Here is a 19,421-nt window from a genome sequence, read left to right as displayed (position 1 = left end):
AACTTAAGTTTGTTTCTATCTAAATATATCCCTGTGCCTTATCACACAGGAAACTGATTAGCCCTCTCCCTGGTGGCTGAGAAGCCCGGGGCCATGTAGCGCTTCCCAGACCTCGGCAGCCAGGCCTCAGGGGACCCCCAGGCAGCGGAAGGATGAGGTGGCCTCAGCCACTAACAGACACCCAGGTCCCCCATCTCCACCTTCTCCCTCTGGGACTAACAGCCCTCCCCTAGCCAGGGGCTAATGGGGAAAGGTTACCCTCCTCGTAGTCCGTGGTTCTCAGCTCAGCTCACTGCTGCAACGTGGTTGCTGATGTTGTTCTAAAAAATTAGTCATAAATTTTTCAACTATGTTCATTGTCATTCTATTTTGACATTTCCATGTCTGGAAGGCATGTCTAGAAGAAAGAGGGAGACAACCCTCTCGTCAGGGCCAGGGAACAGAGTGAAAAGACTTCCTTGGAGAACGTGCTCCCCTCCCCAAATAAAACCCCACCATAACTAAGACTTGTTCTCTTGTAAAAGAGCAGAAACTCACCTTTTTAGTCATTTTCAGGTCAGGAAAAATCTCTGTGGAAGCCATCCTAGGACCCTCCTGGAGCATGCCCTCATTGACTATCGCCTCACACATGCCCCTTCCCACAATAACTACAACTCCTCTTAGAATCAGCATTTTCTTGCTTTTCCCTGTACACTTAGCACCCAAGTACAGATCCCCAGACACCATAATTTAATTATGTCATTCTGTTTTCGTTTTTGTTTGCTTTGTCTGTTTTTTTTTATTGGCAACTTAGGATGCAAAGTATTTTATTTTTAAACTTCTAAAGTTTGAACACAAGAGAGCCTAGTTTAGATGAGTTTCCAAGCTGAATGCGCTTGCATGGAGCTCAGTTTCTGGCTGACAAACACCCTAGGTGGGCGCCCACGTTCTGATCTGTGAGTGTGAGCTGACCAGCATCCGCTGGTAACGTCCCTTTTTTCCTTGATAAGGGCTTAACAAACATTAGGCATTGTTTTAGTCTTACACAGCCAGTGCTGTTCCAAATGTCTCCTGGGAGGCATACACCATGTACAGAAAGCCGTCTTCATCCTTCTCACTCTCGTACACTTCAGAAATGGGTGTGGACACACTCACCATGCTGTGCCCGTTCACCAGAAGGAAGAAAGCTTGATTGGCGTTAAGCTGTAAGCGCCTTCTAATTATCTTGATGAGCTCGCTCATGTTCACGTGATCAGGTACAAGGAACTTGGTTTTGTCCAGGACGGGCAGTTGCTTCCCACCCTTGTATCGCTCTGTTATCACCGGGATCTTGGTGGGGTGCTGCTCCCGTATGAGCCGGACATCTTCCACTCTTTGTTTGAAGCTGCGGCGCTACTTGAAGGTCTTCTCCGACGGCATGGCGCGGGAGTCCTGGGTCGGAGGCTCTCTTTGTCTGGTTTTTTTTTTTTAAAGATTTATTTATTTATTATGTATACAGAAGAGGGCGCCAGATCTCATTACAGATGTTTGTGAGCCACCATGCGGGTGCTGGGAATTGAACTCAGGACCTCTGGAAGAGCAGTCGGTGCTCTTAACCCCCCTGAGCCATCTCTCCAGCCCTTTGTCTGTTTTTTTAAGACAGGGTCTCACTATTTGGCTCTGACTATCCTGGAACTCACTATGTAGACCAGGCTGGACTCCAACTCACAGAGATCCACCTGCCTCTGCCTCCCACGTGCTGGAATTAAAGGCGTGCGCCACCACATCCAGACTGTCATTTCTGTTTTTAAATGTACCTTTTAGGTCTTTTACTCCCCAGCTTTCCACTGTCTTTCAGACATTGTATTGTCAGCACATAGGCCTGCTGGGCTTCCACAGTCTGGATTTGCGCTGACTGCCAGCTCCCATGGGAATAAGTCCTGGTGAAAATTAGACACTGGAAAGATGGCAGGCAGCCATACTCATCCATCAGAGACACATGATGTCTAGCTGCCCCTTTTTCTGGAACTGCTGATGGTCCTCGCTGCTCATCCTCTGGATTCAGACATCTACTGAGTATGGCAACCTCTGACTTTCATTTTTTATTTTATTTGTTCATCCATTTAGCTTTAAACTATATCCTATTTTTTCTAAAATATATGTTTTATTTTAATTATGTGTGAGTGCCTACGTGTGTGCACACATACGTAAGTACAGGAGTCATATCTCCCAGAGCTGGAGCTCTAGGTGGCAGTGAGTCACTGATGGGAGAGCTGGGAACCTATGAGAACTGAACCCTGGTCCTCCGCAAGAGCAGTATTCACTCTTCCGTATGGAGTCACCTCTCCAGCACCAATTATGGCCTCTTCCTGAAACTTTCATTTGCATTCAATGCTAAGGGTTTGGCTCCCTGGGCAAAGGGGGTATCTGGGGAGATGGAGAGAGGAAATGTCACTGGCCTAATCTTGGGAATCCCTTAGAAGTCCTGACCATATCTCCAAGGTAAAGCCCACTCCAGCTACACATCCAGAACAAGAAACTTCCCTGGAGCCTCTCTCCACTGGCTACTGGGCCAGGCAACTCATAGTCAAAGACACCCCATCAGTAGAGCCCCTCCTTCAGGCCTCCCACTAGCCTCCCCCCCCCCCCCCCCCGCCTCAGAGAAGACATCTTTCTCCAGGAAGCAGCCCTTCCAAGCTCCTCCGCCCCTAGAAATCCCCCCCCCAGAGACAAGCTCACAGGTCTCTCAGTCTCTCTCGGTCTCTCTCTCTCTCTCTCTCTCTCTCTCTCTCTCTCTCTCCCCACACACACCCCTTTCGGGCTGTGGTTTCACATTAGCTCCATAGCCATGGAGCTGTGGCTGATGTTCATTCAAAATTTCAAAGCAGGCTTATCTATAATGCTCTAAAGCAGACAGTCCAGAGGAATTACGTGGGTCCAAGCGTCAGACTCTACCATTTCGTCTCACGTCCCAGGTTCACCACGGCCCACACCAGTCATGACTGGTGAACGTATATGGGCGGGTCTCCCATTGTGGGACACCTTGTGTGCCTGCCTGAGAAACCATATTTCACAGACACCCAGAAATAAGATGGCAGAGATGGATAAGGTAGCCAGACGCCTCCTCTGTGGCACTAGGCAAAGAACATGTATCAAAAGAAAAATAGCAATCCAAACACTGTGGGTCCACTTGTAATTGAAAATGGGGTTTGAAAGGGAGGTCTTGAAGCCATCATCTTTCCCTCTCCTTTTGAAGCTCTCAGGGTTCTCCTTGGCAGATGACATCACTTTCCATCCAGACTCTCCAGCGTCTAACCTCAGTCTTCCCTGAGCTTCCTCCCCTCAGCCTCACATTCAGTACTCCCAAGTCCAGCCAACAGGCCTCAGCTCTGCAAACCATCTGCGTCTCCCCACTTGCTTTGTTCCAGATGTCCTACCACAGGAATGTCCTACCCATCACCCATCAACAGGTCTGTTAGCACAACACCCAGTCCTCGGGCTCCTAACTACCTGGCTTGGACCCTGAGTCCTTTCCAAAGCAACTTTAAGAGTCTCCCAACAGACTCTCAAAGCCTGATTTGGTGAATAAGTGAGTGGGATCATTAATCCCATGTACATTTCTTGAGCCCCTTCTAGGCCAGACTCTGTCCATCCATTTTAGGCATCAAGGATCTAGTAATAACACCAAGAGACAAAGGCTTCTGCCACCTCAGCAAAGCCAGATGATGAGTAGAACAGATCAGTAAATTACAGAGTGAGTTAGGAAGAGGTGTAGAGAAAGTTAAATGGGGCCAGGTGTCTCCCATGGTGATGAACAGAGTGGAGGACCTCAGGAACACTGCCCTGCCGCTTGAGAAAAACTTTCAAGGAGGTAAGGAAGTAGCCTTGTGCAGATATCTGGGGAAATGGATGGATGAGGAAGTGCTGGGCCAATGAACAGAGATGACTGAATATAGTGATAAATGAGAGAGTATATGTTTGAATGAATGAATGAATGAACAAGCAAATAAATGAGGCAGCAAGAGACTATATCTAGACGGATTTTTATAATGAATTGCCTTTCAGTGGTCAAATTGCACTGACTAAAAAAGCCACCAGCTACTCCACAACCTAGAGCCTACTTGGCCTTGCAGGTGTGAAGCCTTGGCACGTTCTTAGACTCTCTTCACTTTGTACATGCCCCCTCCAAGAGCTCTGCAGGATACAGCCAACTCCTATGGCATGGCTGCTGGGCTGAAGGCATAGGAATGCCACAGAAGGATGTGGGACATTTGTGCAGAGAGGCCCCTGGTGACTCTGGCCTTCATGTCATGCCCAGGAGAGACTGCACAAGAGAGGCAGGAAGGTGCTGTAGGGGAGGGGACATCTTCTCTGGCCTCCAGGGCAGGCACCTGGACCAAGACACATCCATTGGATAGGGCTTCCATTCAGGCCCTCTTGGAAGATTGGTACTTGGCTTGGCAGAGGCTGGAGTGAGAAACAGAGGACTCCAGCCCTGTTCCTCCCTGGCCCAGTTAGAGTTTTCTCAAGCTGGAAACAGGGGAGCCCGGAGTTGCCGAAGGAACAGCAGCTATATGAGATGGGAGAGTCAAAGGCCAGGAATAGAGCAGCCTGGATGTCAAAAGTGTGATGCTTGATACCGGCTAAACAAGAGTAGTACAGGGCAGGCAGGGCAGGAGAGTGCAGAGTCCAAACCAGAGCCTCTGAAGGCAAGTGTCACTGGTTCAAATCCAAGCTCTAGCCTCAAGTTAACTACCTAAACTCTGAGGCTCTCACATCTCTGTAGTGGTGGGAATAATCACAGCTGCCTTATAGAAAATGAAATGAAAGAAAAAAAAGAAGAAAATGAAATGAGATGCATACAAGAAACTGTGCATGACTCTGGCATGTAGGAAGTGTTCAGCAGTTATCAATACTATGTCTTAACACATCATTAATAATACCAATTATAATAAAATAATGCATTGATTATTTTATATTGTTAATAAGTGTTGAAAATCTGATCTGAGCAAGCAATGTGTTTGAGTCAATTTAAAAAAAATAGTTGATGTTTATATTTTTTTCCTTAAGTCAAGGGTTCAAACTGGCTGCTAAGATGACAGTCAGTGGACCGCCAGGCTCTAGCCATGACACTGAGTAGACAGGGACATCTGAATGGATTCAGGGAAGCAACCGTGGTGTGAAGGGATAAAAAAAAAAAAAAACAACCCTGTTAGAGATGGCTGTTCCGTCTGCCCAAGACATGCTGCAGGGAGGAAACTGAAGAACTGGGTGGGGGCCTTGAGGGCAGAACTGTGGCCTGAAGGAGATGGAGACCCTTTATGCATGGAGTCAAGTTGTATCTCTGTGCAAAAGGAAAACATTCTTTCACGTCAACAAGGCCCTTGTTTGGTAACTAGACTGCTCAGAATCAAGGGTTTGTCCAAAGGACCTTGGAGAAACTCCACTGCACCAAGACAGGCTTTCCCAGAAGACAGGCTGGTCTGCATCAGTACCAGACTGTTTTCTAATCTGATGCCGATCTCTGACTTGTGGCATATTCACCCTCATTACAGCCTTGGGATTATAGAGAGTCCTCCCTGTTCCGTTCACCCACCAGACCATCCCTACTTCAGTACAGCACATATGAACTCTGCCTTCCTAGGGTTTACAGTCTCATGCAGAGGTCTTCAAACTGCATGTACATCACCAGCCATATGCAAAATAAATAAATGTAATGTTAAGTCATATCATGGATGTAAGATCTAAGGTAGGAGCTGAGACTAAAAAACTCTTGGAAGAAAATAACATAAATGAACCCATAACAACCTGATTTTGACACTGGGTTCTCAGACAGGGGCCCCAAAGCAAAGCCACAGAAAAGTTAATTAATTGAATTTTATCCAAACGTTGAGCTTTTGTGCTTCCAAGGGAGCTCTCCAAAATGTATAAGGTTGGGGCTGGAGTGATGGCTCAGTGACTACGAGAGCATGCTGCTCTTAAATAAAACCCAAGTTTAGTTCCCCGTATCTGTGTCTAGCAGCTCACAACCACCTGTAACTCCAGCTCTCCGGGATCCAATACCCTCTCCAGCCTCTGAAGGTACTGCACTCACAGGCACAAACCCACACCCAGACACACAATTAAAAATAAATATTAAAAACAGTGAAAGGTCAATGCATGGCGCGGGTGGAAACACATGTAAGTCATCTATGGCAAGAGGCTTGTGTCTAGAACAAAGAACACTTGCAACTAATAATGAGCAATTGAGTCAGTTTAAAAATAATTAAGGATCTGAAAAGACATTTTTTTTTTCACAAATAAGATAGAAATGGCCAGTGCACACTTAAAGAGTAATCGTCAAGGAAATGCAAATCAAGATCCTGATAAGATAGCAGGTCGCATTCAGGAGGATGCCTATGGTTAAAGAAAAAAAAAAGTCAGCTAATCACAATAACGTAGAGAAATCGAACCCTCAGACACTGCTGGTGAAAATATAGAACGGTGCAGCCAGTTTGTGAGTGAGCCAGGGGAGATGTCTAGCATTTCCTTAAAAAGCTAACCACAGAGTTACCGTTGGACACAGCAGTTCCACCCCCAGGAATATACCCAATAGAATAGGAACCATATGTCCACACAAAAACTTGTTTACAGTTCTTCACAGCAGCATTATTCCTAACAGCCAAAGGTGAAAATGACCCTATTGTCTCCTAACAGGTGACTGGGTAGCAAAATGTTGTTTTGTTGTCCTGGAAAAGAATCAAACTTAGATGCTACACGAAGGAGCTTGGACTCCAAAAATATTAGACTGTACAGGTCCACAGCCTTGTACCTTCAACTCCAAACCTAAAGAAGATCCAGAATCAAGTGTTTTTGCAGAAATTTGGAGCAAGATTGTTTTTGGTGATACCATCTTCAGCACGTCTCTATGATGTCGGCATTCACATATCCCGTTGCAGACATCAGCATTTGCTCAGAGGCTGCCACCCCTACCCAGCTACTCGACGATGCAAAATATACTCTGTATGTCACTACTCTCCAGAAATCCAAATAACAGACATCCAAATACATCAGATAAAGGGCTTTGAACCCATATTTGTTCACATTTTACAGAGTAGACTAAGTCTGAGGGTCTTAAGCCCCAGAGTCTGGACAAGTCTGTAGCCAGGAAGACGCTAGTGCCTTTGCCTGGTCCTTCTCTGCTACTCTGGCTTCCTCGCTATGTGGGACGGGGACTCCTGTGTGCTCCAGTGAGAGGATGCTTCCTGCTGTAGACCCATTGAGAATCTGCTACTTGGCAGCCACTGGCCCAACACATGGACAGGAGCCAGAGCCTGTGCCAGAGCTTGCTTTCTGCATTCTCTGCCAGCTCACCCTCCATGCATCTGCAAACGGAAAATCCGGGAAGGTGGTCTGCTTTCCTGGCAGATGTCAGCCTCCACCAGCTGGCCTGAATGGTGTAGGTGGGCTGGTCAAGGCAGGCTGCCGAGCCCGGCAGAGGGGCTTCTGCGAGGCGACAAATGCAGCATGTGGACGAGCAGAGAAAAGGAATATTAATTCTGGAACACCCGACTCCCACAAAATCTTCTCAGCAAGAAACAATGAGGACGACAGGCAGAGACCTTCCTGACATGCTCTCCGCCTGCTTTGTGGCGGCTGTTAATATAATCAATAGTAATAATAGCAGCTACTATTTAATGAGTCCCAGCTCTGGGCCAGCAGCTGAACTTAGCACTTCTCAGACACTAACACCCCCAGGGTGCGAAGCATTATTGTCCCATTTTTCAGACGGTAAATTCCAAGAGATGGTGTAAATAGGCCCCAGCTGAGCAGGGTGAAGCCTGCCTCCTGCTGACCAAACACCAGCTCTTTCCCACCCCCACACCAAAGGGATGTTAACCAAAAGTCTATCAAGCTGAACTGATTCCATCAGTAAGGGAGCTTGAACTCCGCTTCCTTCCTTCCTGCTGCCTTTGGCAATATGTGGTCTTAAACTTTCACCACATATTTCCTACCCATTTCACAGATGAGAAGAATGAGGCCTGATGAAGCACCAGGCCATTCTCCCCTGTGTGGCTGTCATCCAGATGCCAGTTCCTGTGGCTCCACAGCAGTGAGAAACCTGGTGGGAGAGACACAATTCCTTTTCTTTAGTAGATAGACAGACAGCCTGAGCCTACAGAAATCAGAGAGAGCCCTCCTGTGTATGAGTCTGCTGTTCACTTACTCCCATTTAAAATCACACACACACACACACACACACACACACACACACACACACACACAGCTCTAGGCTCTGGCTAGGCAAAGGATCAGACACTATCTCCAGGGCAATCAGTCTAGGCAACCAAAATTACACAGCCACCAACCATTTGGTTTCCAACCCAACTGAGGTCCAGATGCGGTGCCATCTCAAGGCCGTAAAGCACAGAGAGGCAGCTCTGGGCTGCCAGTCTGTCAGGAAAGGAGGTCTTCATGGAGAGTCAAAAGGGGAGTAAACCTGGGTCAGGAGGGCATGCTGGGCTGGCCACCACAGGCACAGCATAAGCCACAGCCCATGGAAAACAATGGGGACCCTTAAGCAGATTTGGAGTACCTGGGATATAGAGCAGCATCCTGGGCTCCAGACCTCACCCAAATGGCAGTGAGGAGTCACAGCCAGAAAGACCCTACCTCAGGCAGGACTCTAACAGCCTACTTAAAGGTTCCCACAGAGGAGGAGGGCCTACCAGAGGAGCCCCCAAGTCCAGCAGCCTCTGAGGCTCAGAACCAGCAGTGAGAAGGACATCTCCTGGTCATTAATCCCAGCATGTGTTAATGTTTGATAAATTGCCCAACAGTTGCATTAGCTAATAACTCCCCGAACAAAACCAGAGAGTTCATCTGTTTTTATAAGAGGCCCAAGAGCATCCTGGGAACAGGCACGGTGGTCGTGAATAAAAGAGAAACATTCATTTATGGTAATTGGTTTCAGCTCCTCTCTTGGCTGCTTGTCCTGACCTAAATGTATCCAGTTGTTCCCTCGGCCTGGCTCTGGTTTGGGGGTCACTCCTAATGGTTTAATTCAACAAAAAATGCCTGCCATTTCCTGTAACCCCTGTCTTGTTCCACCCGCCTCCCAAACGGTTTTCTTGCAAGAGGCATCTCGGCAACCCCTCTGTGAGCTGTTTCCTTCTCACGGAACAAAGTCAAGATTGTTGACAGAGCAAAAGGGTCTTAACTCCAGGCCAAGAGAAAAGGCTGGGGGAGGGGACACTCAAAGGTAATAACCATTTGTTTGTCTTCCACCCTGACTTCACAAAGCAGGTTTTGTCCAAGGCTGGTGGCCAGGGACTCTGACACACAACATGGCCCTGGTGACCAAGGGCAATTTATGGGGAGGGAGCGAACACAAATCCTCATTCATGGAGCCGCCTCAGAGGAAGTGACTAGGAGGAACATTTGTGCCCAGCCAGCCGGCCCTCCCTGTGTCCCTCCCACGGGTCTGAGGATGTGGAGGGCTGGGGAGAGGCTCTCTGGGTGCTGTGAGTTTTGGCCAAACTTCAGACCCAACCCTGAGTGCAGCCTTACTCTCCACGGTCAGGCTTTCTTTTCCACTCATAAGCACGTGACCTCCTTACAGGGCAGTGCCCAGGGAGGCGTGCCACAGCTAGGCCCTGGTGTGCAGCTGGACAGGCCTGTCCCTCAGGTGGATTTATGAGCTCTGTTGGCATTGCACCCCCCCACACACACACACACCAGGGAGGGGGCAGGGCGGAGCAGGGAGAGGGTCTGGAATACATTGCGCCGTCCGCGGGGACAGCTTGTAAACTTTGTTGGGATGCATCTGGTAGAAAGGCGTTGTATAAATATTAGATCATTATCGGTGTATTGTGTTTCCCGCTCTGGTGGAGAAGGGGGGCCAGTGGGCCACAGATGCCTTTCCTCAAGCAGACAGGGATGGCTTGTTGGAGTCCTTCGAAGGTCACTGCTTGCCCGTGGGCAGTCCTAGGAGGCAAGGTGGGGGCCCAGAGTCTTGGGGAAGCAGAGGTAAGCACCAATTTAGCTGCCAGAGAATTACTGAGAAGCCTCTGCCCATAGAAGTCAGAGCAGGGGGTGAGCCTGGCAGGTGGAATGGAGAAGACTAGTGGGTATAGGCAGACTGGGGCCACCTTGTTTCCCTATGCAACCCTGTCCCTCACCTCACTAAGAGTCCTTCTCTATCTGTGGGGCCATGAGGGAATCTGGCCTTGTGATAGTTGTGAATACCTAGCCTGTGCCACCTTGTGTTGAGTGCTGGAGACCCAGGCTAACTGGCCAAGGGCTGAGTTTTGCATGCGGGATGTAGGATAACTTTTCTTACCTGGGAGCTTTCTCACCTGCAAGGCATCCAGAGGCTCTGCATCCTGGGGAAGTCTGTGCACCCCCAAACCTAAAAGGGTCTTTGCAAACCAATTGCAGGCAGCATTTTTTCAGAGATTCAGGCCTAGATAGTGCATCAGTAATACCAGGTGACTGTTACCTCCTCTTCATCATCATCACTAAACTGAAGCCCTGCTAAAGCGTCCTGACCCTGGCTGTCCACAGCCACTTGTTAGAGAAGATGTTACTGGGACTCCAGCAGCTGTGGGATCCAGCATCTCAGTGCTCTGTGCTCTGACCTCTCTAGTCTGCTTCGGGGTCCCCCATTGTCTTTCCCCTCTGGGCCATGGAATATGATGGGCCTGAGTCTCCAACTTCTCCGCCTGACCAAGGTCCGCTCTTCCAACTCTCAGCTCACACCTGGGTCTCTGTGAAGCCTTCCCCGAACTCTTGTGGCACCCGGACTCCCTCTGTGTGCCCCTGGATGCAAGAGGACTGCTTTCTCCTTAACTTGCACTGCCTTGAGGTGGAGTGTTGGCCTCCAGGATGAACACCTGGACTTGTCCAGGCCCTGGGAGTGCTGGACCCTCGCCATGTCCCTGGAGTCCAGCAGGAACTCAGAAAAGGGTTCATGGGGGATTTTTGAGTGAATGAATGAACAAGTTGATGTTACCACTATCGTCATTGTCGCAATAGAGGCTACCTGGGTAGACATTTCACAACACATCCACAAGGTCAACACTAGCACAGAGAAGAAAACAAATGCTTCAAGAACGACTTACCTAAGACAGGTGTGGCAACACACGCCTTCAATCCCAGTATTCAGGAAGCAGAAGCAGGTAGGTCTCTGTGAATCCAAAGCCAGCCAAGGATACATAGTGAGACCATCTAAAACAAAGAGGTGGGAGGGAGACTCACCTGAAGTTACACAGGTAGTGTGGCTTTCACACACATATCTGACACCCTTGTTATGGTCTTAAAGAACATCTCTGAAGTAGGAAGCTCAAAGCTTGAAAGATCTGGAGGGGTAGAACTCTGCAGGGGTCCAAGAAGGACTTCTGCAGGAGCTCCTTTGATACTGAGCCCCCACAAGGCCCTAGACAGGAGACTGGCTGAGGAGAAGCCTTACTAGCTGCATGGACGCTCCATGCCCGTGTCTCAGCACCAGGGCAATGTGCCCTGGCTGCTCTGAACTGTCCTCCACACCCTTGGTCTCTGCTTCCGTGGGGTTTCATTCAGTCCCCTCGGCATCTACCAGGAAGATGTAGAAAACGAAAGCACAGAAGAGCAGTTTAATTTGCCCAAGCCACACAGCCTAGAGCAGAGATTCTCACCACTGAGCATATGACTTTGAGAACAGACCCCTTTACAATTTGCATGTGCTCCAAGCATAGGCCTGGATATAGACTCCAGGATCTCATCTACGACCCTGAGCAGTCCCTTTCCAGGATAGCCGTGCCAGAGAATGTGGTGGCTTCTAATATGCCTACAAGCTGAGACTTTCTTGCCACATTCTGTGAAGCTAGAGTGCCAAACATCAGCATCTTTATTTTGCAAGTAGGGAAACAGAGGAACTGGGGCCTGACATAATCAGAGCACTGAAGAACATCTGGAATACCATAGCCATGCAGGGATCTGCCTCAAATCCCAGCAGGACACTCTTCAGGTGAGTGAGAATGTGGGGCATGAACCCTAAAGACAAAGGGCCAGACCCATGGTCACATATTCACCAGCTAGTCTAAGCCATCGATGACTTCCATGCCACTTCATGTCAAGCTTTGCTTTGAATGCCTCCAAGGATATAAAACATATCACCTACCAGTGTAGCAATGGTAGAAACATTCTGATAGCAGCTTGGTAAAGGAAGCATTTTTGGTGAAGTAACAACAGGGAACATCAAGGAGACCAGGCTGGAGGGGCGGGGGGGGAGGTACTGTACTAGAAGCCGTAATCTAGCACAGTTTTGTCTCAGATACCTAGACCTTCCCTTCTGCCAGTGACAAACAAACGTATATGAAGCACTTGCTTGCACGTACTCAGACAGGTGGCTAGGTAAGATCAGCATCCTAAAGACGTAGGGATGACCTTCCTTGCCTGGGTCACCCAGATGAAGAGACATTGCACAGGACCTGAACCCAGACCTTCCCTAGCCCCACATTGCTGTTGTCATTGTCATCGGGCTGCCCCAGTCACCAAAAAGCCACCCACATAGGTTGCCTACGACAGACAGCACTACAGGCCACTTCCAAATCTGGAATGGGACGCCGTGAGCCCCTTGGGATTCTGAGCTCTGTTATTTTTAGATGGATCAGTTGTTCCAACCCTGCCTTCCTACCGAGACCCCCCACACTGATTTCCCAAGCAATCAAATCCACGTGTTACCAGTTCCGGGCCTGGTGCTGGGTGAGGTGAATGCTGGATGCTCACAGTGCCACTAAACGCTGTGTGCCCCACCAGTCTGGTCCTTCCTGAAGGTCCAGACTCCAGTGTGGTTCCCAGGAACCAGAATCCCCACACCTGTCAATGCTTCCAGACCTCAGAAACCCCAGAGGCCAAAGGATAAAAGGAAAACCACGTCTAGAAAGAGAAGCAGTCTGAGGGCCAGGGAAATCCTGGATATGCCCTGACAGCCTGGCCACACGTCTTCCTCCCTAGTGAAGCCCACCTCAATGCTGTGTGAACTGAATGGGAGGGCAGCAGTAGTGCCCACTCTGCCCATGTGACCGAGTGCTATGGGAGAAACAGTCCTCCACAGACGTGTGACCTAGTGTCTGCTCTGAGACTTTAAGCCACCCGCCCCGACCCCTGGAGTTGTCATCTGCTCGTCCCCAAACTGTAGGTAAGAACAGGGCCTCATCCACAGAGCAGCTGTGAGGTTTCAATGACAATGTGTGTGAAAAGCTTCCTCTAGGATACTGGTACCCTGGTCACATCTTAATGACCAGCAAAGGAGTTAAGCTTTGAATACCACAGAGAGGGAAGGAAGCGAGCAAGTGCGCTTCTGGAGTCCTGCGGGAGTAGGGACCTTGATAGGACGGACACTCTGTCCCCTCAGCACCATCCTGGGATTGTTTCTGTCTGAAGCAACCTACCCCACCCCTCCACCTCCACCTATCCCACAGCAGAACATAGCAGTTCTTGGGGGCTCTGAATGGGCCCACTCTTGCAACCTAACCACACGATCACCCCCAGGAAGCACAGGAGACTCCTTTCCCTCTGGCTGTTTCCCTGACCCACAGCTCCGCAGTTCAGTGAGGGCAGGAATGACAGCCAGAGCCTGCCTCCCCATAGCTCTCTGTGTGTGTTCAGCAAGTGCCAGAAGCATGGGGAGCACTAGACTCCCCAAAGGACGCAGAGGAGCCAGACCGAAGGCCTGCTTTCCATCGCACATGCTCACTCTCTCAGAGTCCGTCTCCTCATATGTAAAAATGGCCTGGAAATCCCAAGTGATCTAGACAGAGGAGACACGAGGAGCCTCTTAAACAGCAACAGTCTGGCTCTGAGCCACCACAGAAGCCGTCACAGGAGACAGAGACATGGAGAAGAAATAGCTTCTCCAAGGCAGGGGGGATCCTAGCTCTTGATGACCCAGGCCCAGTGAACAGAATCTATAGCAAGTAAGAAGGACGATATTGGAGGCCTCTCCCTGCTCCAAAAATGCCCTGAAGCCAGTAGAATAGGTCCTTTCTGGATAGATCTTGACCTCGGATCACCCAGGACAGCATCACACAAACAGGACCTACTTGTTTCTCTCTCTCTCTCTCTCTCTCTCTCTCTCTCTCTCTCTCTCTCTCTCTCTCTCACACACACACACACACACACACACACACACACACACACACACACATACACACACACACACCCTACCAATATGGTAGGACTTATGCATGGTCCCCCATCTCTGCTATGGGAGGCAGCCACCTCCCTCTACCAGCCACCCCCTAATTCTTACAATGTGGCTGAGAGCTATTGAGCCTGGGAAGGAGGAGGGGAGGGAGGGCCAAGACCACCTCTGCTGATGGCTTGTTTACAGCCCGCCCATCAAGTGTACAAGCCAGTTAGAACAGCCCTTGGGAGCTACCAGTGATACACTGCAGGCACTGGGGGGGCCTGACCTCTGTCACTGAGAATGGCACTGAGGACCACCCCAGCTAGCCAGAACCAGAACAGCCTGGGTGAATCAAGCCAACCAGCAGAGGCCTGGCAGCTCTGGAGAAGCCTAGGCCTGAAAATAGCAAGCCTCCAATCCCCACCCAACCCAGTGTCTTGCCAGGATAGCCAGAGGGCCTTGGTACGGCAAGGCTTCCTGGGCTGGCTGTGTGAGTCCTGAGGCTGAAGAGTGGAGAGAGATGTGGGTGACTCAGAGCTGCTCCCTCTTCTGGTGGCCCACGTGGTAGGTCTCCAGGCAGTGTCCCAGATGAGGGAGGCTATGAGGAGTAGGCTGGGCTCCTATTCCAAGTTTCCCATGGGCTAGCTATGTGATCCAGGTAGGACTCAACCTCCATAGATCTCTGAAGTGAAAGAGTAAGGATGAGACTCAGAGTCTGCAGAGAAGAGAGATTCAGGGGCCTGTTCACCATTCAGATGAGGCTCCATAGCATGATTCACACTCTCAGAAAGTGGGGACGTGAATCAGGACCTTGTTGGAATGGCTCAGGGAACTACGAACTCCAAAGATACTCAATAAGCATGGTGAGTGCTGCACCATGCTGAGGACATCGAGTTGAATCAGCCTTCTACCTTCCCCCTGAAGACCACTCAGTTTAGCAAAGGACTAACTGTGACGAAAGACAGTTGGTTAAATGTGACTCTGAAGGGATAGATATCAAAAAAGAAGCAAAAACAGGCCATTAATTTCCACTGTGGAACCTAGAAAAGACAGAAGTTAAGCCAGACCTCAAATGGATAGACCCAGGGAGTAGGTACATGTATGGATAAAAAGCATTGGTGGATGGATGAGTAGGTAGCTGGGTGGGTGAGTAGATAGAGGTGTACCAGCATACGGATGGATGATTAGATATGTAAATAGATGGAAGAGCCAGATAAAAGGAAGGAAAGAAGGAAGGGAGGGAGGGACGGAGGGAAGGAGGGAGGGAGGAAGGAAAAAATACTTCATTGGGTCAATTTCTATAAACCTCTAGCCAAGTAAAAGAATAGAATGATAGCTTCCTTCCCTAATTAACTAATAATTAACAAATTATTAAATATTTAAATGAATAAAATAATTCATAATTAAATACTTGAGGCCAAGAGAGGGAACATGACATGTTTAAAGTCTCTTAGTAAATGAATTGTAAATTCAGAACCAGAATGCGAGGCTCCTGACTTCTGTCCAGCAATCTTCCCGCATCATAGTTCCTGCCTGTTCCAGACTCCTGGCCCCTCCTCCTCTGATGCAAGAAAAAAAGGAGCAAGAAGGATTGGAAGTAGCGATGGGACCAACCATGTTTGTGTGTCCTGGCTTCTGTCCCCTGATCATGGACTTGGTTCACTTATCTTTGTCTCTTTCTCTGTCCGTAAAAATGAATTTTGATTATAGACTGGAAATGTGTTTTGAAAGGCACAAAATGTCACTGAAAATTGGAGAAGGGAGGAGTCATTCTGTGGCCCCCACTCACTGAGTGACACCTCCCCCTCCCAGAAAGAAAAGGATCTAGTCCTAGGTCAGAAGAGTCTCGGGGATGTTGTGCTCAGGACCTTGTGTCATTGTGGAGGCTAGAAAGATGGGGTAGGGAAGGGGAGAGAAATCATTCTGGCGCTGGATTCTGGACTCTGGCCTCCATGGGAAGAAAGGCAGAGCTGGGCCAAGCTGCCCACATCCACAGCCGTGTCTGCACATGGGCAGCATGAGAACGATGGGGCAGGCAGTCCGGATCATTTCCACCCTTGGATGTGTCCGATACTCCCATGCTCCCTCGCTGTGCACTGAGGGCACACTCATGCTGAGAGCAAGTGTCAGGCATCCTGGCACTAGGTGTTTTATAGATGCTTTTTCGTTTGTGGTACACAGGGACTGGCCCCTCAGGCCCTGATGGCTAGGGACAAGCTTTGGCCCCAGAGTGTGGCATCTCAGATTCAAGTTGCCTCCTGGGGACTGTCCCCATCCTTTACCTTCTGCATTAATCAGAGTTTCCATCATTGCAACAAATGTGTGAAAAAGTTTGAAGACAGGAAGATTGATTTAGGCTCACAGTTTCAAACGTTTGGGTCCGAGATAACCGGGTTCCACAGCTTTGAGCCTGAGATGAGGCCAACTGTCTTGGTGGTGGAAGAATGAATTTGCAGGAGTCTGCTCACCTCAAAATGGGTAGGAAGTGAGCATGGCAGGAAGGAGCTGGGAACAAAGTATGTCTTTCCAGGGCATACCCTCAGAGACATGCTTCTTCCAACTAGGTCTCACATCCTCATTTGCATCACCCACTAATAGTGTCATCAAATCAATTCATCCATGGACTAATCAATTGATGAGATCAGAGCCATCATGATCTAGTTACTTGTCAATGATCAGATCCATCAACTAGGACCAAGCCTTCAACATGTGAGCATTTGGGGGACATCTCAGATATTGATCTCTACTTCCAGTTCCTTCATCTGTGAATGAGAATAGCATCTCCTCTCCTGATTTCAGAGACCATTATCAGAGGAGGAAGCTCTAGCCAGCCATTGCTGCCCAGGTGGCGCCCCCCTGCCCAGGCAGAGTTGGTACCCCACTGGAGTGTGAAACCCACAAAAAGATAGTACTGGCTGTCTGGACAGGGAGCGCATGTGGATCCAGTATGTGGATCCAGTATTAGCACGGAGGGAGGCAGGCATTTGCCTTCCTGGGCTGTGTTAGGTAGAGTGATGTTTATCCTCTGTACTCCAGACAGTCTTTCTTCCCCCTTCTTGTAATAGCAAGGAGACTAGAGTACAGGCCGCTAGAGACAAGAGCCTGGATAAGAATTCAGCTTTGGTTTGTCCTTAGCTGTGCAGGTTAAAGAAAGTCAATGAACCCCTTCATTCCTCTACTTCCAAATGTGCAAAATGGGGATAAGGACAGAGTTGTTGCAAAGAGCAAACACCTTAATGTGTGGAAAGGGCTTTGAGCAGCATCACACACCTTACAAGCACAATATGAGTTACTAAGTAACAGCATCATCTGAGGCCCAGGCCTGGGGATGAGACACCCCCCCCCCCCCAGGAAGATTCTCTGATCTCACAAGCAGGGCTGCACTTTCGCCTTAGCCCTCCAGGCCACTGGCCCTCCCTCTAGCAAGGCCTTTATCTTCCTATACCTGAGCCCATTCACAGAAGTGAAGAGCAAGATCTATTAGTGCTAGGTGATTCTTCTCCTTTGGCCAACATGTACCCATTGTAGACACACACACACACACACACACACACACACACACACACACACACATACACACACATACACACACACATAGATAGGCCCAGCCACCTGGTAACCTAGGGACATGGCATCTCTGAGTCACACACACACACACACACACACACACACACACACACACACACACACGCCCAGCCACCTGGTACCTAGGGACATGGCATCTCTGGTGCTATTTGCAGGGTAAGAGGCAACCAGGAGAAGTGAGGTGTGAGAAAGGAGGCAGTACAAGCCAGGAGTCGTGACGACATGGTTGAAGTAAGAAGAAAAAAAAAAAACTCCCTTGATGGGGAAGACCCTAGAGCAGTTTGGTGGTATTGAGATACAAAGGGAGCCGGGGGCTGGCAGGGAAAGAGAGATGGGCTCTACCACACTGCCATGCCCTTGAACACTAGGCCAGGACAAACAGGCCAATGGAACAAAAAGGAAGCCACTGGGCTGCTGGTAGCAGGGCGCAGAACCAGCCAGGTTTCCATCTGGACCCCCATGAGCACAGGGTAGTCCCGTTATCGCAATGCTTTGTCACCCTGTACCAGAACTGCCACTCATATACCCACCTTTATAACACCCTTGAAAGCAGGCCTATTCGTCTTCTAGATCCCTGTGCCCCTGTGCCAGGGTCAGAGCAGACACATAGGAGATGGCCTGCTCAGCTAAGTAATAAATCAAGAGCAAAGCACATCATGCCAGCTGGGGTGAATTGTTATGCAGAAGAAAAACTTCTGAACCTGAGAGTCCAGTCCAAAGCCTGATGCCCTCTCACTACAGAATGGCCATGGCAAGTGGCATGGTATCATCCTAGAGCCTCAGCTCCCTTCTCCACATGAGGCTAACATTCCCTCCTCTCCAGGGCTGAGCATAGATGGGGTAACTGCTCAGTAAACGGCAGCTAAAAGAACACTATGAAACTCTTTGGGTGCAAAGTTGTAAGACCATGCCCTGGTTCTGATGTCAGGAAACAAGAAAGACAGTGTGAATGGCAGAATTTTAAAGCAGAGAGATCCAGTTTCGAATCCTGACTCTGCTCCTTGCTAGCTGTGCAGTCCTTGAGAAGTAAATCAACCTCCCTGTTTTCTTTGTCTGTTCAACTCCCTGCACGGACACAAGAAGACAGCAGATGTGACTGTGCTCAGTGCACCAAAAGTGGGCAGTGACCATCACTGTCGGGACAGCTCCTGAAAGCAGGACAGAGGGTCCTGTTGTAAACAAGACCCCTACCCCCTTCTGCAGTCTGGGGGTTGCTGGGTACTTGGTTCCCTGCAGGGCACAGCTGGAGGAGCAGAGGCCATGGCGGTCTCAACAATCCCACCATCTGCACCTCAGGGTTGGCCCATCTGTCCAGCAGCGGGCACACATGCGGCCTCATCTGAGGGCATGGGGTCATCAGGGTCAAGCAGGAGAAAATTGGGGGCAGATGAGGAGAAGATTCCAGCTTATTTTTAGAAATAGGAAAGAGCAGGGAAGACAGGAAGGTCCTTGTTCACCAGCTTCTCCCCCATGTGGATGGTAAGCAGGGGAGCGGGTGGGCAGCCAAACCCAGGCCAGAGATAGAGGGTCTGCTCTGCAGCCACTAGCCAACCTGTGCCCTGCCCCTTGGGACCCCTTTTCTTCCCATGCCAAACTGTTAGAACGGTAAAATGGTAATTTATTTATCTGCTTTAATTCATCTTTTAAAAGCATCATAAAGGGTCATGAAGTCAACTATCCATTTCTATATGTAAAGCATTGAGAACAAAATTAACAAATTTAATAATGT

The 19,421-nt window shown here is 49.3% G+C and overlaps 1 long non-coding RNA gene and 1 pseudogene across 3 annotated transcripts in view; both read right to left on the bottom strand.

The window, feature by feature from the left end:
• Nucleotides 1-789: 789 nt before the first annotated feature.
• LOC128096348 (microtubule-associated proteins 1A/1B light chain 3B-like) lies at nucleotides 790-1,413 on the bottom strand (annotated as a pseudogene).
• A 1,300-nt stretch (nucleotides 1,414-2,713) lies between these two features.
• LOC128096350 (uncharacterized) overlaps nucleotides 2,714-19,421 on the bottom strand; it is a 71,911-nt gene continuing 55,203 nt past the window's right edge. For 2 of the 3 annotated variants that reach the window (XR_008213627.1, XR_008213628.1), the window contains 2 exons: nucleotides 11,061-11,166; nucleotides 2,714-8,059 (listed from right to left, as the gene is read on the bottom strand). This is a non-coding gene — a long non-coding RNA (uncharacterized LOC128096350). The remainder of the gene's footprint in view (nucleotides 8,060-11,060; nucleotides 11,167-19,421) is intronic. The other variant, XR_008213629.1, reaches the window with a different exon arrangement.

Source organism: Peromyscus californicus, unplaced genomic scaffold, assembly GCF_007827085.1.
Source record: "Peromyscus californicus insignis strain IS unplaced genomic scaffold, ASM782708v3 Scaffold_5__1_contigs__length_169319896, whole genome shotgun sequence".
In the NCBI taxonomy this organism is placed as follows: Eukaryota; Metazoa; Chordata; class Mammalia; order Rodentia; family Cricetidae; genus Peromyscus; species Peromyscus californicus.
This window is presented reverse-complemented; position numbering and strand designations above follow the sequence as displayed.